The sequence below is a fragment of the Camelus ferus genome, chromosome 11 (genome assembly GCF_009834535.1).
Source record: "Camelus ferus isolate YT-003-E chromosome 11, BCGSAC_Cfer_1.0, whole genome shotgun sequence".
Lineage (NCBI taxonomy): Eukaryota > Metazoa > Chordata > Mammalia > Artiodactyla > Camelidae > Camelus > Camelus ferus.
In genome coordinates, this window is record NC_045706.1 from 19432606 (window position 1) to 19455496 (window position 22891).

The 22891-nt window shown below is 38.5% G+C and overlaps 1 long non-coding RNA gene across 1 annotated transcript in view; it reads left to right on the top strand.

The window, feature by feature from the left end:
* The window catches only part of LOC116667020, a 331291-nt gene that overhangs the window by 36187 nt on the left and 272213 nt on the right, over positions 1–22891 (top strand). Inside the window, exon 2 of the long non-coding RNA XR_004323797.1 lies at positions 1498–1590. This is a non-coding gene — a long non-coding RNA (uncharacterized LOC116667020). The remainder of the gene's footprint in view (positions 1–1497; positions 1591–22891) is intronic.

The window sequence follows — 22891 nt, forward strand, 5'->3', positions numbered from 1 at the left end:
GCAATTAGCCTATCACTGCTCGTATTGACTGCGCTGTGATCTCTTGCTTGTCTCCCTGACTCTACTCTTGCTCTTCTGGTACCTTCCCCACACTGCATCAAAAGTGATCCTACTAATATCCCACTTAAGTCTGCGGAATCCTTGCTAAAGATAGTATTATAGATTCCAGTCACAGTTAGGTGAGACTTCAATGTCTTCTACATTATAATATAAATGAGAGGTCAAGAAGTAGACCTGTGTAATAAATTCCTGAATCCCAAATCCCTGACATGTAGTAGGTACTTAATGTTTTAAAATAAATCAATGATTGATCATCTACCCTATGCCTTAACTCCTTAATAATTAATAGTGAAAAGAACTACTAGACTAGAGAGCTAATCTTAATTTCTACTTTGTCTAGAATTAGTTGCATGACTTTGGGCCACTCTGGAAGAATTTTGCAACCAATAGAATTAGGAGGTTTTTCAACTAGCTGATTTCCAAGGATTCTACAAATATGACATTCTGTAGTGCTTACGTCTACCAAATTATTGATCAGCTTGTGTCTGAGCTCACAGATGAGCAAGTGAGGAATATAAAAAAAAAAAAGCTTAAAAGTGATCAATAAATATATTAATTTTGTATGAATTCTAAGTACTGCCCAAATGAGAAAAGTCCTCCCTTGCCTCTCTCCCCATCACTCCTTGAGTGTTGAATTGAGCATCTAGAATATGTGCCAACTACATAGAGTTCTAGACAGAGGTTAATGTCTTCTTGATAGAGCAAAGCCAAAAAAACAAAACAAAACAAAACTGTTCGGTGTGGGCTAGCTTGTAAACACTGAGATATAATTTGCTTATCTGTAGAAAGTCACAGTGGTCAAACCATATATTGCTATGTGAAACTATTTTTCTTATCAAGTGAGTCAACATATAAATGTTCACCTGTTTGAGAAATATGTAAATTTCATGTTTTTAAAAAAAAAAGGGACCAGTTAGCCTTACCTGCATATAATTTAACAAAACAGTAAATTCCTATCAAAAAAAAATTTGAGTACCATCTGTTGTACAATAAATGTTAAAAGGCTAAAAATACCTCCTCAGTAAATAGAATTTCAACATCCTATAGAGCAATCTTCCAGAGTCAAGACAATTTCCCTTTCCTAATTTAGTAGACTTTAACACAATAAACAATCTTAAGTAATACTTCATGCTTAAGCTTAGTAATAAATGTATATTGCCACAAAAATAGCAATGGAATTCCAGGGACTGAAATATACTACCTCTGGGAACTTTGACTCAAGGCAGCCAAATATATTAAGGCTAAGGTGATGAATGGTTTCGGAACTGCTAATGACCAAAATGAATGCTCATTGTCATGCTATGACAGATGTGTTAGTCCCCAAACACAGTAGTAACTATGTGTTGATTGCTGTGGTAAGAAAGAAATACAATCATAGCAGCTGGAGGTGTTACTCTTAATCATGTATGTGATCTTTCTTGTCTGCTTTTCACATAGGAGTTGAATGCCAGGGGGAACATTGTGGTGGAGAGAAAGTGACCTTCAGAGTCTCCCCACTTCACTTTCAGAGTCTTTCCCTCTGTGAAAAATGTAAGTAAGGCATGCGGATCATTTGATAGGATTATATGAACGTAAATCTCTTGGCTTTCATGATTATCTTTGGTTATGTAAGATGTAAAACATTTAGGGAAGCTGGTAAAGAGTAACAGGTACTATTTGGTTTAAAAAAATGCAGAATATAGTTTCATTATTGCAAAACAAGACAAGGAGGGGTTTGGACCAGACAGGTAAAAATTGGCCTGTTACTCAGAAGAGTCATTGCTGTGTAAGTGGACCCCAGCCTGTTCATCTAGGAAATTCTGCTTTATTAGAGCAGAGAGTCGCGACTTCTGAAGGAAACTGAGGTTGTTGACTCTTCCCAAAGCCTCCCACTGTGGCTTTAGCAAGTGGAACTGCGTTTTAAAATGGTGCCACCTCTGTTAAATGGTCACCTTCTATTTCTGAGTCCTGAGCATTGCCATTACTGCCCAGAGAATGGGATGAGAAGGGCATGTTTGCTACTTAAAAGGCTATGAGATAAAACATTCATTAACTTTAGCAGAAATGTGTTCGCTCAATTCACAGATGAAGTGATGAACCACTAGAAAATACATTCTCCCTATTGAAGTGAGTCATAGGCCTTCTACCTGCGCCTCCTGGTAAACTGAATGGTCTAGGCTTGAGGACACCTGGAGTTTCATCAACTCAGAGGCCCTAAAAAACTGGAGTTCAAGAAAACAGATAATGTTGTGTAATGGGGTGGGGGGTGTGGTTTGTGTTTGTATGTGATGGAAGGGGAGAAGAACCTCATATTTCAGGGCATAAGGCTTAGAGACAAGCTCTAAGTGTGTATCTGGATGGTGACGAAATGTTAGCTGATGAGTCCTGCACCCATGGCCAGGTTTCATTTAGAAGGTTTGGATATTTAAAGTTAATGGATATCCAAGTGTCTTTGGAAAATACAGGAAGCCTTTGGCTATCAAATCTTTTTTAAGTTTTATTTATTTGTAGGATAAGGGAAAAGGGAAAGTAGGAGATTAAAGAAAAAAATGACCTCAGAACAATAGGAAAGATGAGATGAATAAAAGGATAAAATAAAAGAATAGTTGCTAAAAATACAAAATACAGGGAATTAAAACCTGAAATCACAATTCTGTAGTTGCTCAGTTGTCTACTGCCTTGGACCAAATCCGATGTCATGCTTGTTTTTAAATTGTTTGGGTGCTGTCAGAAATGCGACGGTTCTATCACCTCTAACTTAAGAAAATGAAAAATCCCAGACATCCTGACAGCTTGACAGACATTTCGTACCATGGCGGTCTCAGATCCCTCTGATTATTCTGACCTTAGTCAAGCAGCCCTGGAGTTTCAGCTTGCCTGGTCCACAGGTCATCTAAGTCAGCTTCTTAACCTCTGTGTGAGAGAAAGTCTAATATGAGCAACTGGGAACATCTCTCTTAGTTTTCCCCGAAGAGATTGCTTTACCGTCTCTTTCCATGGGTTGGTTGTGGAGTGCTGTCTCCTCTCCCAATTAATTAACGCTGGAGTCTCAGTAATGACCTTCTCTCAGAGAAGCCTTCCCTTCATACTTCTAACATTTATTACTATTATAAGCATCTGTGAGGCTAATGGTATTCCCATGCTTCAGAACATCTTCCTTCCCTTTTAGATCACTATCACTCCATGGTGGTTGGTCCCAACTCTGAAAATGTAAACCAGGCTGTCTGCCATGAACTATACTCACATCACCCCATAAAAGGGCACTTTGAATGCTGCAAGTTCGTTTATGAAAAACTTAAAGATCTCTTGTCTTGGCTCTCGCTCAACTCACGTTCCTACCTCAACTCTATTCATTTATCCATTTGAGACCCTGCTTCCCACTTTGCTTTCTCTTGGATAGTAGTCATTCTTTCCTGGATAGTAGTCATTTTTCCAGCCTGTTTCTTTTCCTCTCCAGTCATCAATGCCTTGGAATGCTAGCTAATTCTAAATACTTTGTCAAGAACGAGAGACTTGTGTTGACACCCACAGCTCCCTTCCAACTCCATCCATAGAAATCTTTCTCTAAATGACCAAATCTCACATTTCAGTGTATCTTTCCCAGTTTGCCTTCAAGATCCACTGATACTTAATGATAAAGTCTATATTATTAATGTAAACAAATATTTGTAGTTTATAGTATGAGAAGCAGCAATTTAGTTCCTTAAAATGCAGCTCTGTTAAGATACTAAATATTCTTGTTCATGCTGTGTGTATTTCCACTGAGAGAAAGCCCTCATTTAAGAGACTGCTCATCAACAAGTAACAACGCTTTCTCTGGCACTAATCCACCACTTTGGCTAGAATTACCTGTGTTAACCTGTGTTAATGAAAAAACACTCATTCCCACACCACACAATTTTTGCTCTGACTGTATTTTATACAGAGTGCTTTGAAAATCTGTCCATAGGTTTCTATGACCCTACCGCTATTTATAGCCACTGAGACAAAGAAACAAAGTGGGCAAGTCTTGAACTCCTACATTAGATGCAGGCTTGTAAGCAGCTACGTTCTATATAAGCCTTAACAGGGGTCAGTTTCAAATCTTATTTTCTAGATTTGAAACTAGAGCTCAGGGATTTTAAGTAACTTCAGCAAGATCAGACTAGGCAGCAGTGGAGTGAGGATTTGAACATTTATCACTCTGGATTTCTGGCCCTGAGTGCTTTTCAAATTTATGATGTTCGGTTGTATTGGTCACCTTTCATGATTCTTAATCAAATTAGATGAGTCAAAACATTCCCATTTAATAAACTCATCATGCATTTACTCATTTGTTCATTTTTTGTCAAATGCGTATTTACCATAATTTAGTAACCAAGATAGACATTGGAGATGTTCTTAAGAAACTCAAAGCCCTGTAAGGAATTCAAAAGAGCACACACATATTTTGATAATATATCGTGCTTCTTAAAATTCTGATTACAATAGTTGCTTTCAGACTCACCTTCATAAGCAATTACAGAATTTGGCCAAGGTTATAAATCAGTTGTTTTAAGGCATTTGGCAGTAGACAGAGTGGAGCATTCTTCCTTGAAAGAAAGGGAAACTTACTACGTGAGTTAACTATATTCAACTCAGATTTCTGCTTAGGGATACTTCCCAAATGTGCAAAATGTTGGAGCCCCAAAAGGGAGCTGACGTTTCACTGCATGAATGAAATGGCATTCAGGGCTGTTAAGGCAACTGCAATCTGCAAGGTAGGGTACCTTAAAGAAGTACATGGAATTTTCTTCAGGCTACTTCCTTTTGTTCTTGTCTAAAATCCTAGGTGGCATGTGGGTGGGGTGACATTGCACAAGATATAGCCGAAAATACATGAGGGATTGAGAGCTGGACAAAGATTTGAGATGTTGCAGAGACCTGCAGGTATACTGGTTTTGAAGTAGCTAGAGTGAAAATAATTTGAAGAATAACACGAGTATTCAATTGAGATCCTAGAATGGCATCACCCTAGGAATAAGGTCCACAGCCTATTAGTTAAGGCTGTGCCTTAGTAGAAAGGAGAAAACTAATAAAACAAAAGCTAATCCTTGACAGGTTAAATCTAACAATTTAACTGCTTTTCTTTAAAAAAAAAAGTATATATGAACACATACATAGTATAGATATATACAGTATGCATGTATGTGTATACATACATAGTATAAAAGAATACCTTCAAAGTATCATTCACAAAAATCTAACAGTTTTAAAAAGTAGGAATAGAAAGATACAACTCATAATAGAAGAAATAATAATAGACAAAATAGTCAATAGTCACAAACATATGAGCTAGACATTAGAATTTCATACATGGTTTTAAAATGTTGAAGAATTTAGAGGAAAATTTAGACAAATGTAGACTTCAAATGACCACATTTGAATTTTAAAATTAAAAATAACAAAAAAAATTCTTTGGATGCATCTTAAAGCAGATTGTATGCAGCAAAAGTTGAGATAAGTGAAAACAAAAGTGGATCAAAAATGATGCAAAGATAGAGGTAAAAGAACAGCATAATAGAACTACAGGAAAGTATCAGACATTCTGCCATGCATGCAGTTGTATTCACAGAAGCAGAAGAAAGAAAATGCAGAAGAGAAAACATATCAAGAGATAATGACCATGTTTGACAAGAGATTAACCCACAGTTTGAGAAATCTTAGCCACAAGCAGGATAAATAAAAACAAAACAAAACCTAGCACAAAATAGACAAACTGCTGAAAATCAAAATATTGAAGACATTCAATAATGCATGTAGGTTTGATTCACTAGAAATACATGAAAATCCAAAATGTGTACTCATGAAACAACATAGTTTCAAAATAATGAAGAAAAATTGACATAAGTTAAAAGAGGAATAAAAAGTGGTTGTATGGTGGGGGGAGGGAGCGGTGATGGGGAGAAGGAATGAATAGGCAAAGCACACAGGATGTTTAGGACACTGAAAATGCTTTAATACTGTAATGATGGATATATGTCATACATTTTTCCAAACCCATAGAACATACAACACCATGAGTGAACACTATGGACTTTGGGTGATTATGATGTGCCAAAGTAGGTTTATCAGTTGTAATAAATATACCACTCTGAGGGATGTTGATAATAGGAGAAGGTTATGCATTTGTCAGGGCAGGAAATTTATGGGGGAATCTCTGTACCTCCCTCTTTTTCTGTGACCTTAAAACATCTCTAAAAAAATAGTCTTTAAAAAAAAAAGACAAATGTTGAAGAAATGCAAGATGGTGATCACTTCCACATAACTCACTTCCAGGATATGTTTTTGGTATATTTTCTTCAATAAACTTTTAATTAAAAGAAAAAAGCAAGTAGGTATGTAACTTTCAGTACTCTTAAGGTAAAAGATGAAATAGACACAGAGATCAATGCAACAGAATGGAGTCCAGAAATAGAAAACTTAAAGAAAACAAAAGAAAATCTAGGTGATTTTAGGTTTGGCAATACGTTTTAATATATAGCATCAAAAGCATGATCTGTGGAAGAAAAAGTAGAACTTTACTTAAATGGGGTCCTTGGGCCAAAGATTTGCCAATATAGGGGTCCCACATGAGCAGAAATGAGAGGACCCTGGTACACTCACCATGCTCAGTCCGTGGCTGGAAGCTGCTTGCGGATTCTGACGTTACATGCCTCCTATAGGTGCTAAGACCTGGAGGCTGTTAGTGCCAGCAGCACACTCCTGGAAGCTGAATGGAAAACTCTTTAATGGAGATCTGAGTAGCAAAAAGCAGGAGGCCAGTTAGCCGGCAACATTTAGGGCTCTGTCTGGTTGTGAGGTGTCTTGTATTGTTTCCATTTATAAATAGATCACTACCTCCATCAGGTCATGGTTCATGACCTGTACACTATTAGATGCCTCACTGCATTCTGCATGGATACTGAGTTGATCCTATTGTCCAAAATACAAAGACAAAAACACCTTACTTGATCTACTCTGTGTACTAGTACACTGGAGTAACACTGGACTACTGATTTGATGCTGGAGAAATAAAGATGAGAAAAATAGTCCCTTTTATATTTGTGCATGCAGCCTCAAATTTGCCTCAGTAAGTGGGTAAAATATAAGTTGTCATGTTATGAACATTTCTGTGCCATGGTTCCTTTACTGGGAACCTCTCTGAGGATACTGACAGAGACCTACTCAATTCTACATCTCTGTAAGTGCCTGACTTTCACAGGCACTTAATAGACTCCTCTTGCTGGGAGGATAAAGCATAAATATATTAAAGAGTTAGACATTATAAGAGACACATCTCACATTAGCAGGACAACACAAAAGGGATCATAAGGTAATTCATGCTCAATAGATACTTGTTAAATGGAATTGAGTGCAGTTAAATAAGTAAATAAATAAAATAATGCCTAGATCTTCTGAACTTTCTTTCCAAAAGTAGGAAACACAGGTGAAAAAAGATTCTAAATTATTTTGAAAGAAACCTGCAAAAGCATGGGAAAAATAAATGCATGCATGTTGTGGGAAAGTTGGAGATACGGGTGCTTTTTCAACCAAGTGTTTACCATTGTATAAATTACTGTTTGGTGAGTTGGCATTTGGTAAGTGAGCGCTTCAGATTGAGGTGAATGAGGGTGACTCGGGGGATGCCATGGAATGGGGTTTGAGTGACACTCATAAATCTGGGACTCAATAACTGCCCTGCAGTAGGCATCTCTTTTGAATTAACAGCCATGGTTTTGACAAGTTGAAAAGCTTTGAAAATACTCTGCTCCCAGCGTTAATGACCACAGCATCTCACCGGGCACTCAGGAAGCTGTTTTCTCTCACCTCTTCACTTTAAATTGATGGTTTTTACCTTCAGTTTACTATCTAGGTGCTCTCAGTAGTTTTGCATATTTGTTAGCTCTGTTTTATTTTAAACAGAAATCAAACAACCAGTCAAACCAAATCAACCCCTGTTTTACTTTTTGCTGACAACTGAGGGACAAGACCAAGTAATTAAGTGTGTTTTGCTCTACTACCCATTTAAAACCATCGCAGTAACCTTGGCTGGTAAATCACCTGTTAGCTCTTCTGCTGGCTTTTAGAATTTCTTCATCATCTAATTTTTCTTCCTGTTTCCCCTGAAAAAAATAAGGTCCTGAGGTCCTATCTCAGTTCGTGGAACTGGGAAGAAACTAATCCTTTACACTGTCTGCAGAGAATTCTAACATTTCTAATTCTCAAATTCAAATAGGCAGAAGCCAGCGCTCTAAAATGATGAGGACCCCACCGTCTAATGTTCTCCTTGTGTCATGTCCGAGGATATTAGAGTGGGGAGCCTGGCAGTGGTGCACTTTCACTGGTGCACTTTAATATTCCCTGCAGTTACTGTAAGAAAAGCTTTTATTTGGAAATTGGGCAGGAGAGATCCAGGTTTGGTGGGACCTAAAAACCATGAAATTCAGGCACCTCTTTTTAAAATAAGATTACAGCATTATAAATACAAATTTAGGAACAAGTGTTTTAGTTTCATTAATTCCCAGTGATAATTCATCCACTATAGTTTTGCAAAGCTACAAAAACTGAGGGCCTTGTGATTGAAACTGACAGAGCAGTTAGATTTGAAGAGAGAGAAGACTAGTGCAGGCATGAGGGGAGTGGTGAAGGAGGGCCTCATGTGGGAGCTGAGACATGGTTCAACTCACCTTACCTACCTGGACCTACCCTGACTCTCCCTGGTTCAGGTCATTCCTCTTGGGCTTAGTGGGTATTGAACCTGACAGTTAGTGAAAGCCATTATGTTACCATCCACTGTTGAGATTTATGTTCAACTCAGAAGGTTCAGAAAAGTTGTGAACATAAGCTTCTGTTTCTGCTTCCTTGTGTCTCCACCAGTCTACCCTAGTTTGTATGAGACTTCACCAACTTAACCTTAACACAATGATAATAGTTACAGTCTGGCTTAGATGTTTTCCAAGTCCCTATGTTTTACTCTCTGGACATCATTATGATAAATCTAGTTTCTCCCAGCATTCCTCCGAGCATTTATCTGTCTTTCCTCCATGGTACCTAAAGAAGAGCCTCCTTTCACTCAAAAGGAGCCACATCTTTCATTCACTGCAGTGACACCTGCAAGCACTGGATTCTTTAAGCACTAGTTCCATTTATTCATGACTTTGAATGATGTACCTTCTGAATGATTGATGACTTCTGCCTACCTATAGAATACCAAGAAATCTCTTCACTCTTGTAAACTTGAATTTAAACATCACAGTTAAAACTTGCTCTGCAAGGGAAAAGTGTTACCTGAGGACCTCTTAATTTGTTGTAGTTGTTGTTCTTACATATTAATGTAAGCAGTACTTAATGGTGCAAAGGTTTAAATGGTTTAAAGGGAAAGAAATTGAAACAAAGATATATATCACTGCTTAGTGAGCTTGTACTTTGGAAAGATGTACATGCATTTCCAAATATGTGTGTGTGCGCCTGCATTTCTGTGTATGCTCTCTTTCTCCCTGTCTCATGCAGAGAAGTCAGGGAGATCCTGATGGGAAAGTGGGAAGAATGGCCTAGAAGAGAGTAGTTATTAGATTATTAGTACTGTGTTTTGTGTATGTAGGGATGTATGTTTTTAAACAGGTGCTATGACAAAATTCAGAACCCATTAGAAGGCACTTGTGAGGCTCTTAGAACATGGTTATTGATAAAAAAAAAAAAACCAACAAACTAACTTTCACTTGGAAACTTTTCTTAAAATTTATTTTGGAGCATGTAGGTGATAATAGTTGTAATAGCTTAGGAAAGCTGTCTGCAAATCTTTGAATTGGAGCAGTTTCTATTTGGTCATTTCCAGGGCCTAATACAGCATTATGAGGTGCCTGTTTTCAACAACATACACGGTCATTTGTCCAGCAAAAATGTATAGCATCACCACTATGTACCAAGTCCTAGCCTATGTACCAGGGATATAATAGTACACAAAAGAGAAAAGGCTTCTATTAGAGTTCGTAGTCTAATTGGAATGACATATTTACTCAGTGAATAGGTTTAATTATAACTGCTATAGAGGGTAAGGATTATGGAAGTCTTAAGACATGAAGCAAGGAATTCAATGAGCCTTCTTTTTTGGAGAAAAGAGAAAAACTGAAATCTAATGCTTTTTAAACTTCCAGAATTCATCTAGAATTTCTGCAGTTGATCACCTAGACATACAGAACGGGGAGATATCTCGGCCTTTGGCTCTGTAGACTGCAGAGAACTCTCGTGGGCTGCCTGTCTGCCTTCTTGTTAGTTTCAGAAATGCATTTCTCTGACGATCCAGGGTTCAAAAACTGGTAAGCATTGAGAGAAGCTGAAGTAGAGGCAGAGGGTATGGGGGTCTTCAGGGAAGCAACAGCTGTTTTACAGTAGGAAGCAAAGTCAGACCACTTTCCTGGTTCACTTGCTCCAGTGCCCTCTCCCACCAGACTTTTGTCCAATCTTTGGTTATGTGGACGAATATGGATAGCAATGGATAGTTTAAAGGATTAAATATCAATTTGAAGTTAACTACTTGAGAACTGACCAGCCTCTATACTGAAATCAGTATATCCAGGCACATTTCAGCTCAGGGGGAGCCCAGAATAAAGGAGGAAATTATTTGCTATTGGTCTGGATGACTGCTGCCTCCTCAGATTGGTTCTTATTCATGATAACTGTTACTTTTTTTTTTCTAATATCTCTTGCTTGTTTTTTTTAAGGGTATTCTGTCACTACCTACTCCTAAATTTTTGTCCCAGTGACAAATAGTCCCACCTCTTCATTTCCTTTTCTCACTTGTGAATATTTATTTCTTTATAGAGTAAAACCGAGTAAAGAAAAATTTACATTAAGACATGGAACACAGAAATAGTGTAACAAGGAAGATCTCCTAATATTCAGCTCCCTTATATGGATGAGTGAGTCCCCAGGTGGAATTAGAAGAGGCCAGTCAAATGAAATTTTTAAAATTCCACTAGACATGGTCCTCCAGGATTGGCTGCCGGGAATTCTCCTACTTCAGCCAAACAGGAATGAAGAGAATGATCATTCTTTAAAAAGCCAAACTGTTTCCCCTCCTTGTTTGCAATTTATCTCTATGCTGAATGTTTTTAACTCATGATGAAATCAGCTATATCTGTTGTCAGCAGGATTCTCTGCTCTTCTGTGGCAAAATTCGTCAGGAACCAGAACAAAAGAGGAGGAGGGGATACTAGGGAAGCCCTTAAAAGAAAAACAGAACACAAAAAACAGTTTAGGTCCCCCAGGTAAAAGTCAGAATTCAGTGTGGCGGAATCTGGGGTCTTATTTCTTGCTCTACCCGTATTCTGTGGACAAAAGGAAAATGTCTGAAAATAGGACAAGTCTTGCTAATATATCACAGTGAAATTACCTGTTTATCCATCATATCCTAAAGTGTCTGAGTATCATTTTTGTTGGCCAAAAAGCAAAGATTTCATCTCCACAAAACCCTTTTTTCCCCCGTTATAAGTTCGAGAACATTTTTCTAAGATTGCTTTGTTTACTTGTGTGTATAACAGCCTTGTAAAGTACTATGAAACACTTGCCTAACCTAAGAAAATGTGAAAAATAAGCGTTGCTACATTGAGGTAGGACTGTAATGCCCAAGGAAAGATAGTAAGACCTCCTTTGCTTTATGTCAGAAAGATCAGCCCCTCTAAAATGTCACCACCACCACCTATTCTTCTGTAAATCAAATGTACTGTACCCCATCCAGGTAGCTTAAAAAGCACATCCACAGATATCTCCCTTAAAATCTCCAAACCGAGTACTCATATTAACTGAATTTTACTAATTAGGAAACGATAGCTCAGAACAGAGAAATAAATTGGCTCCTTTTCACAAGGCTGGTAAGTGGCAGACTGTAATTCAAAACTAGATTTGGTAATTTCAGAGCCCCATACTCTTCATTCTGCTACCCTGCTCTTCTGAAGTGTTTTTTTAGTGCCTTAGTCTCTAGCACCAGCCAGACAATATGTTTTACATGGTAAATATTCCCTGAACACTTAAACCCTTGTTTCTATGTGCCAAGCCAAATGACCACAAAGTGATAACACACGAAGCAATTGTTCATTCACAGGGAAATCCTCATGCAAATTCTCTCAGAGTTCATGCTTCTGGGTTGAAAGAATTAACCTGTCAACATGCCATTAGTGTCTCTACCCTGCCTGGCAGCATGCCAGCACTGACATCACTGCAGCCTCCTCTCCGTCCTGGTGGACCTCCCAGCTGGTGAAGGAGGTTCCCGGGGTGAGGGAAACTGTCCTCTTTCACAGCTCCCTCCCAGAGGGCAGGTCCCAACCCATTTCCTTTTTTCCCTTTCATCCTACCTGGTTAGGTGGGGATCTTTATTGCAGCTTTGGTTATATAATAGCTCTTCTGCCAGCTTTCACTAGGTGTTCAGAGAGAACTGTTCCAGAGGTAGATGTATTTTTGATGTATTTGTGGGGAGAGGTGAGCTCAACCTCCCTTTACTCCCCTGTCTTGATCTCCACCTGACCCCAGATTTTATTAGTGTTCTGTACCCCTTGTTTCCCAGACCAGGGTACGCAAGGATATGCATGTGCTCTGGGAAAGCAAAATCTGGGAATAGAAACAACTCATTGTTTATTAGGTATAAAAAGAAAGGCAAACAAGATGATACCAAAGGCAGGAAATTATCAGGGACCTCAAAGCAGTAGTGTCAATGAGGAATAATAAGTAGTAACAGATACAAATTAGCGAACAAGGAATTCTTGCTCTAAGTTACGTGATTAACAACACAAGAGAAAACAGGAAATTCTAAAAAGATCTTTAAGTCCTTTCAGTAGCCTTCAAGGCTGAGGTCCTCTGTTCGTTCCACATGCTGCTCTGACAGACCACATTCTCTTTGTCACCTCCAAAGTTTTCACTGTCAGCAGGATCTGTCTCTGGTTTGGTTTCTGATACCTGTTCAGCTACGCATTAGTGTCTGTCTTATCAGTTGCATGTTTTAGTTAACAAAGTTCAACATAGGTGAAAAAAGTTCCCAAAAAGTACTTCCATTTTTCCATTGTTTTTGAGATGTTCATCCAGATTTCATGACTTTCTGAGAAAAGAGCTGCCATTCTATTAAAATACAAAAAACAAAACACCTGTCTCAATCCACAGCCAACATCCCAGATCAGATCAGAGGGCAGAACAGAGCAAGCCAGCAGGTAGCACTTTTATATACTCCAGAGTGATCTAAGATAGTGTTTGCGATTGATTTAATCACTTTGTTCCAGTTGTTAGAGTGATAATAGAGTAATACATCTTAATGATAGCACATAATTTTATTATTTCCTATGACTAGTACTGTGAGATGAACATTAGCACATTTGCTAAATTATTTCTCATCTCAACCCCATCAAGCATGTACCATATCTTCATTTTTTCACATGATAAATCTGATTCTTCAATGACTTAAGCATCTTTCTGTAAATGACTTTCACACACTAAGTCTGATTCCTAAGCCCTGTCCATGGCTGTCAGGCAGGCGTGAGTGCCTGGTTGGCTTTCATAGTTGGTGGAGTTTTGTGAGTCATTTGTGTCAGATGCTCTTTTGTTTTTATCGCTTGACAGGCAGAGTCTAGCAATAAAATAAAGTGGATGGAGCTCACAACCAAGATGAGGATTTGCAAATAAAGAATTAGGCAAACAGCTCATTAGTGTCAACAGCCTGTAGGCATGAGGAAGAGAGAAAAAGTAGGGATACAAAGTCAGTGAGATGGAAATTGGCCTGACCAGGCAGAGTTAAAGTCAAAGCAAGAGTGAGTGGCAGAGCTTGAAGTGATTCTCAAAGCTTATCAACACCATATAAGAGTATCCTCACGTTAGGAAAATGTTAGATCTTTAGGACACAACATAACTGAGCATGAGATTGATGTTTTCCTAATGTGGAGAGTAGGTCACTGGTGGATTTTGATTGGTATAGATTATAAATATGTTAATTAAAAAAAAAAGCATAAATAGAGCATCAGTCAAAACTTCCTTGATAAAATATTGCTAAGTTAAAAAAATCAAATTTCAAGCCATATTGAGGTGGTAAATGGGTGTGCCAACCACATGAAGCCAGTCCTAGAATACCCTAAGATTTGGAAACAATGTGGTGATGCATTGTGATTGAAGCATTTCTCTTCATGATCTCCTCATCAGGGTACTAGATGGAAACAAAGAAAAAAGCCTTCTGTTTCTTGTAATCATAAAGCTTACAGACTGCTTTGTCACAAGGTGTCATTAACTGACTTGAGTGGGCAAAGTGAATACATCTTGGTTGGGTCCCAAGGTTCCAAACACAAATGCACTGTGTTTGGAAACAGGGGCTAAAAAACTTGATTTAAAGCTATATTTGAATGTGAAGGACATTATTACTGTTTAGACTGTGGATTTATTAAAGGTGGTTCTGGAGTGGTAGGGCTGGTGGGTTTGGTTGGTATGGTTGAGCTCTCACAGTTCTTCTCTTGGCATCACTAGTGGGAGACCAGGTTTGCCCCTCTCCCATTCTAAAGGGGCACAGCTAACAGAGACTGGTAGCTTATTACTAGTGCACACATCTTGCCAATTATCTAGTGAGAGGCAGTATTCATTGGTTCACATCAGCAAACTGTGGGACTCAACTTCTCTCTTTGTAGTTCTCTTCTTTTTGTTTTTTTACCTGTGTGTGTAGAGAAAACAGCGGAATCTTCAACTTCTGTCTTACCACACGAAGCCCATTGAACATTTCCAATATAGGAATGTTCACATTTTTTGTCCCAGTAACTGATTTCTTAAGCAACCATTTCCTTCAATAAAGAAACACTACTCAAGACTTAAGAGCACAGTACATGAGTCTGTTCCTTTTCTCATACCCCCATTTCCAACCTCCTACCCAGTAATAAGAGGGCCATCTCTGGCCTGAAAATCCTCTAAGCCTCTCAATTAGGGAATTTCAATAAAGGAAAGAGCAAGTGGCTTTCTCCTGCCTTCATGCTGACAACCTGATCACTTGACTTCTTGTGTCCTGGTCTCATTAGTAGAGGCTGTCTAAAATTAAGAACATTTAATTTTAAAAAAAATCAGTCTTAAAAATGGGTGATGGAAGTGGTTTCAACAAAGTGAATGTGTAGTGACAGTCTCTTATCTGAAGATCATGGGAGAAAGTACATCATGCATGATGCCTGGGTGGGGTCTTTACAGATTTGAAGTTAACAGGCTGTTAGAATTTTTTAATTATTTAAAAACATCATTTATATAATTTTATATGAAGAAAACCTGGAGATACATATTTTGGTGAGGATTGGGGGTCTATATTTGCTTCTTGTCACTGTTTCTAATTTTCCAATGTAGTCTATAGTCTACTAATTTACTACTACTGGAAAATAAAGTCCATAAAGACATTTCCTGCTTTTCCAAGTGGCCTCACACTCAGCCCCTGTAACTTCTGACCATCATCAGCTTATACGGTTCTCTGCAGTGACAGACACATTAAAGGGGCTTATGTTGTCTTCATCCAGATGCTTTCCAAATTAGAATCTGTCAAACATAGTGTATGCCAGGGTTTGATGCTATTGGACTAGGCAAATGGTAGATGTCAAGTTCTGCATTTCACTTGGAGACAGGGATTAAAATATTGGAATTAATGGCAGAGAAATACTTCATTCGACCCAGAAGGCGGGGCCAGTCCTTGAGGCACAAAACTGGCCATTATGTTTAGAGAAAGAAATGATTCAAGTTTGGAAAGTTAGGCAAGCTGCACTCAAAGAAGTTAGAAAATGATTTATGGGGAGGGTCCCATGGTGAGGATGAGATAATTTGGGGGGTGCTGTGAAGAAGCATAAAACAAAGTTAAACAAATGGACTTTATTTGATTAGTGATACTTCTTAAGATTTATCTAAGTGCTGTTAGGCCCCAGGAATGGAGCACTTTATAAAGACAGCAATACTTGCAAATATGTTTTACTAAGAGCCTTTTTTTCCCTAGACCTAAATCCAAGGTCTTTACATAATATTTAGCTTCTGACAGCAAGTCCTACACTCCCATTTTACAGATGAAAATTCATGGCATAAGTGCCTAAATTGTGGCATCTGTGTTTAATAACTCAATTTCAATACTTGGTACTTGAAATGCTTTGAGAATACTGATAAAACATCATACATAGAACATTAAAAATGAGAACCCAGTAAAACTTCAAGTAAGCATTTAATTAAAGTGCTTGCATGGTATGTGATGAGTGTACAACCTTCGCACCTGAGGCCTTTATTGGAGTTGTTTTGGGGAAAGAAATTACTTTAGATTTAAAGATTATCCTCAATCCCATGTTCCTCAGTGTCTGGTGAGAAGTCTCTCTTCCCTGAGTTGCAAGCATCTTTGTCTCTAGGGTTATTCTGGCCTTTTCCCCTGCATCCAAGCATGTGTTGCAGTTTACCATGAATTAGGACTACTTAGGCTCATGTGTCCTTTCTCTTTAGATTGTGAGATTTTTGAGTGAGGAGACTCTGTTGTTTATCACAAAGTGTTCTGCACAGTGCCTCCCCATTTATAAGAGAAATTCAATAAAACCTTGTGAAATTGGATGGAAACAAAACATGCCATGTATCTCTCAAGTGTGTTTTTAGCTGAAGTGTGTGCCCCTTGCATCCTCTCTTTCTCACTCCCTCCCTTTCTCATGTTTCCTCCAGTTTAGCCAGGTGTCTCTCTATATAAAGGACACATTGTATATTTTAGAAGAAGAAGCTTTCAAGCAGACAAAGAGATTATTGCTTTTAAGTGTATTCATTTCAAATTGGATTTTTAAACTTGAAATATAAAAACTTAGACTGGCAGCTTTACCCCATAGAATTGAATAGCCATGAAAAAAATGAAAATTATATGTCAGTGTGGTACTTGCAAGAAACATTCACCTAAATGAGCTATAGTGAGATAAATTTAAAAGATGTAGTTCAATCCTTCTTACTCAGTGGTAGATTGTCACTCTTTGTCCCTGATGAGTTTGATATCCTGAAATCAGACCTCCAATTGTTTTTGTAGAGACGAACAGAGAGACACAGACATCCATGTTTCCTGAAGTTGTCCAAGGCCCTCCCACGGCCTGCCTCTGTGACCTGTTTCTAGGTTCCTGAGGTATCCTTTTGTTTCTTCATTGTATTATCTTCACTTAAGATATTTTCAGTGATATGTTACTTTCAACCAAAGGAGACCTGGCAAAGGACACACAAGTAAACTTCATGGCTGTGTGAGTCAGACCATGCTTGAAATAGGAGTTCAGAGAAAGATGAAAAAAAAGTCTACACAACCCACTTCAAAGAACTGGCACTTGTGATGGACCTTGGGTATGAGGGATAGACACATAGTCAGAGGAAGAAAGAAGCCACTGGCAGTTTGTGAGAGCAGCATGATGTGAGGCAGAGAGACCATGAAGGCAATCTGGCTTACACAGAACCTTTATGCTGTGGAATGAACATATGTGTCCTCCTCCAAAATCATATGTGGAAGCCTTAATCCCCTGCGTGATGGTATTTAGGGGTGGGGCCTTGGGGAAGCAATTAGGTCATGAGTGTGGAGCCCTCATGAATGGGGTTAGTGCACTTGTAAGAAAACACATGAGACAGATGATCTCTCAGGTACGTAAGGAAACAGCAAAAAGGAGCCTTCTGCAAACCAAGAAGCATGTCTTTATCAGATACCAAATCTTCTGGCTCCTTGATCTTGGACTTCAGATACATTATTGTTGTTTAAGTCACCCATTCTGTAATAGTTTTATTATAGGCACACTTACTTAGTTTGTGATATAAATGTTAATACTGATATATCTAGAACATGAGAAATGTTCATATTGTTGTAGATCATGATTGTTACCAGTTGCCATGTTGATCTCAAGGTCAGGGTTGCATCAGTGATAGCCTTGACCTCCAGTTAACAGTTAGATGCCTGTGCATCATTTAACCTGACCTCTTATGTAAAACAAGACACTGGTATGGAAAAAAAATCATGCAAACATCGAGGAGAACTAGTTGGGTGTTTGAAACCCACGTCCATAACATACAAATTATATGAAAGAGGTATTGTCACTTCTCAAAACTACAGTGTTTTCATCTATAAACGAGAGAATATAAAGCCTACTTCACTGATTTAATGTGGAAATTAAATGGAACTCTAAACTCCCTAGTGCAGTTCCTCTGAGCCTTTAAGTCAGTGCTTTTCTTCCCCACTTTGATACTGTGCATCTACACTGCTGCCAGAATTGGAACACATCACTGATCATCATTATGGAAAAAGTAGAAGTACCTTCTAATAATAGTGATGTTACTATTAACTGAACAATGATAAAATGCATCATGAGCATTATGCTTAGGATTTTATATGTGTTCTATTATTCTTGCAACAACCTGATAGGAAGAAAATCCAGTACCGATTTACCTTTGCAGAGATCTTCCATGCAGTTATACTGGAGTTGGGATTATGACCAGTTTGTTTAGAAGCAGGACTAGTGAGTGCTTCTGTGCTATGAAATGGGGTTAACTTCTGTCATGGAAACAAACACCATCAAATCAAATGGCACTTTCTGTGTTTAAAGAAAGTCATGTAGCAAGTTCAGGAGAACACTGATTTATATTCTTGGGACATGGTGAGTATGTGTGCGGTAGGGCCTTCAGAAAGCATTGACTGAGTAGATTGCTTGGGGTGGTATGGACATTTTAACAATTCTTCCCGTCCCAGAACACGTGATATCAATGTTTTATAGTTTTCGGAGTATAGGTGTTTCACCTCCTTGTTTAAGTTCCTTTCTAGGTTTGTTATTCTTTTTGATCCAATTGTAAATGGGGTTGTTTCCTTAATTAATTTTTATGATAGTTCATTATTACTCTATAAGAAAGCAACACATTTCTGTATATCAATCTTATATCCTGCAACTTTACTGAATTATTAGTTCTAATAGTTTTTTTTTTTTTTTGGATGGAGACCTTAGGTTTTCTAAATTTATAGTCTCATGTCTTCTGTAAATAATGACAGTTTTACTTTTCCTCTTGCAATTTTGGGTGATTCTACTGAATTTTTGGTCTGACTGCTGTGGCTAGGACTTCCAACATTATGTTAAATAAAAGAGGCAAATGTGGGCATCCTTTTTCCTGATTTTAAAGGAAAAGCTTTCAGCTTTTAACCACTGAATATGTCCTTTCTCTTTTCTTCTTGGTGAGCCTGGCTAAAGGTTTATCAATTCTGTTTATCTTTTCAAATGACCAGTTCTTAGTGTCATTGGTCTTTTTTATTGTCTTTTTTCTTTTCTTTGGTCTCTATTTATTTCCTCTCTGACCTTTATTATTTTCTTCCTTTTTGCTGATTTGGGGCTTTGTTCTTTTTTCTAATTCCTTTAGATGGAAGGTTAGGTTGTTTGAGAATTTTTGTATGTTTTTTGAGGTAGTCCTGTGTCACTGGAAACTTCCCTCTAGGAACTGTTTTTGCTGCATCCTGTATTTTTGGGAAGTTGACTTACTGTTTTCATTTGTCTCAAGGTATTTTCTGATACTCTCTTTGATTTCTTCGTCGACCCATTGTTTTGTTTGTTTGTTTGGTTTTTTTGGTAGCATATTGTTTACTCTCCATGTGTTGTGCTTTTCCCATTTTTCTTCTTGTAATTAATTTCTAGTTTCATATTATTGTCTGAAAATGTGCTTGATATAATTTCTTCTTTAATTTGCTGAGCCTTGTGGCATAGCATGTGATCTATCCTAGAGAACCATCCGTATGCACTTGAAAAGAACACGTATTCTGCTATTTTGGCATGGAATGTCCTGTAGATACCTACCAAGTCAAACTGGTCTATTGTGTCATTTAAGACCACAGTTGCCTTACTTATTTTCTGTCTGATGATCTGTCCATTGATTCAGATGGGTTGTTAAAGTCCCCTACATTTATTGCATTGTTGTCAGTTTCCCCCTTGATGCCTATTAAGATGTGCTTTATCTATTTAGCTGCTCCTGTATTGCGTACATATGTATTAATGAGTGTAATATCCTCTTGTATTTCTCCTTTTATCATTATACAATGCCCTTATTTGTCTTCTGTTATAGACCTTGTTTTAAAGTCTACTTTGTCTGACATGAGTATTACTATCCCTTCTTTCTTATTGATTCTATTTGCATGAAAAAATATATCTATTGTAGGTTTTTGATTGTGGTTTCATGGGGTTCATACATGCTGACCTCAACTATGTTTCTTTTTAACAGGTAGTCCTCTAAGTTCAAACAGATTCTAAAAATCTACATTTATTCCCCTCCCCCTTTTGTGTTTTTGATGTCATATTTTGCAGCCTCATATTTATCTCTTTGCTAATTATTGTAGTTTACTTGATTTTAGATTTTGTTTAACTTTCTCTGTTTCTATGAAGTTAGGTGAAAAATTTACCTGTTGTGGTCTTGAAAGGGTGTCCTTATGTGAGAGCATCCTTAAACAGTCTGTGTGTGCCCAGTAGTTTTGATGAGAGAGTTGGATTTGATGTGAATACAAATCAAATTTTTTCTCAGGGTTTTACAGCAGCTGTCACCTTGGTAGGAGGTGGGGCTGGAGATGCAGGGGCCAGGGCTGGAGCCAGATGTGATGTGGAGCTTCTCCTATGCTCAGTGAGCACCACTACCCTATAAGAGGTAGAGTCAGATCCCATGTTACTGAAGCAGAAGCCCTGAGGTTTGGATCTGAGCCAACTCAGTCTCCTTCAAGTGTGTGCTCTCCCCACTCCTAGCACTGGCACACTTGCCTCAGAATGGGGCAGTGCTGGGGAGAGAGAGGCTGGCATTAGCAAGGCCTGGGGCCTGGGCTGTGGCAGTTTGGCTGCCATCAACTATTTAGACTCCGTCTGATGTGTCACCTGTGGAAATGCGAGCAGTGGCTGCCCCTACCCTGCTCAGATGCCCCTTTGGGTTTGAGTCACTTCAGTGCCTCACATTTGAGGCCTTTCCTCAAACATGGAAGCTTTCACTCCAGTGTGGAGCTGTGAGGTGAAGCAAGCAGGGCTGAAGTGCTCACTCATCTCAGGCTGTGGCATATGCCAAGGCAGTCATAGGATACCAGTCAGCCAGCCATGCAGTGTCAGTCTGCCCTCTCTGCCCTGTCTCAGGAGCAGCAAGTGTTGAGTTCCTGTTCTGCTGTCTTGATCTGGGTTCACTGTGCATCCTGTTTTAATAATAGTTGTCTTGAAATTTCCACTGTGGCACTTTACTGACCGCATCTGTCTAGGCCTCATTTGCCTGACTGAGATGTCTGTGATGCCCTCTCCCCATCTCCATATTGAGAAGCCACTGAGTGATGCAGGTTTATATCTTTGGGATAGTCCAGGGTGCCACGGACACCAGACCAGTGAGTGCCCACACATCAGCATTATCCTCAATTCCTTGGATCATCTGAAGTGAAAAATACTGCCCTCGATGTTTGGGCAAAATGCAGTCATTTCTAGGAGGGAGTTGGCTGTAACTCTAAGATGGCTGTGTTCAAGTGAATGTAACCTGACATTTTGATCAAAGCAGATTTTTAGTCATTAAGTTAAAAACGACAAGAATATTGTTATTGCTGCATACCAGCATTAACATAATATATGGGAAATGAGTGAAGAAATTCCTTCCTCGTAGAGCAGGGCTCCTGTGTACCATAGGTATCATAAAACATTATCTTGCTACAAAGTGTAATTTGAATGGAATGTAATCTGAGAATCCATAATTGTCTCCATAGCTACACCTTCTCTACATACTTATCGATTTTGAAGGACATGTTCGGTTGCCACTACCACAGGATCGATAAAAACTATTCAAACTGAGATGTTAACCAGCAACTGCGCATTCATAATAAGAACTGAGAGTTTATGTGCAGAGAGTGGAGTTAAGTGGCTAAGGTGTTGCAGGGGTAAGGGTGCTATGTGGGTAATCTCCTTGAATCGAACCCACATCTAATGAAGTCCTCTTATAAACAAAGGAAACTGGGGCAGAGAGAGGGTTAAGTACACACAATGAGTAAGTGGAGCAATAGGATGTAAACCAAGGAGAATTTGGTTCCAAAGTTCACACCCTCAATCTCCATGCTTTTTTGCCACCTGTCAAGGATGGTCTGAATAATTAAGCACCAGAGGAAACATCCATCTCTCTCACTTTATTTCTACAAAAAAGCATGGGTCTCTTACCACGCAGCCCCAAATATGTGTGTTACTCCTCACTTTTACATAGTTGTTGATCCTATTCTACTGCTGGGAAACATGCTTAAATTGGTTCTGAGTGACCAACAGATGCTGTGAAGGGAATTTGAAGCCACCTAGATTTTATTCCCTTTGTATTTCCCTCTTAGAATAGAGTTCTCACTTTAACTTTGGTATCAGGGGTTAAGGAAAAGATTGTATTTTACAGTGTGTCTGGGTAATTTTTATTTGGACCACAGAATAAAAGGCAGATCTTTATTTTGGCTTTTGGGGTCATCAGTCATCTGGCCTTCTCTAACATTTCCAATCCAATCCTTAACACTCTTCTTTGTGCACCACATGTTGCAATTTCATGTGGATTATCACAAGGCCAGGAGACTCCAAATGACGATCTAAAGAATTCGATTCTTTTGTTTCCAACCACACCCGTTAAGAGAGTAAGAGGACAAACATATTTGTTAAATACGATTGTTTGTTTGACAATGAGTCCAGTGCTTTCCCAACTTATTGACCTATTTAAAATATTGAGAAGTAGTTTGTTATTATCTAATACAAAAACTACTCTTAGGGGCTGAGAACTTCATGCCATTTTTATGGAACTGGGAGATTAGGGGACCAAGACTCAGGCTATTCTGTTGTCATGAAGACAGCTTAGTCTTGGTCCTTCTGTGTGAGAG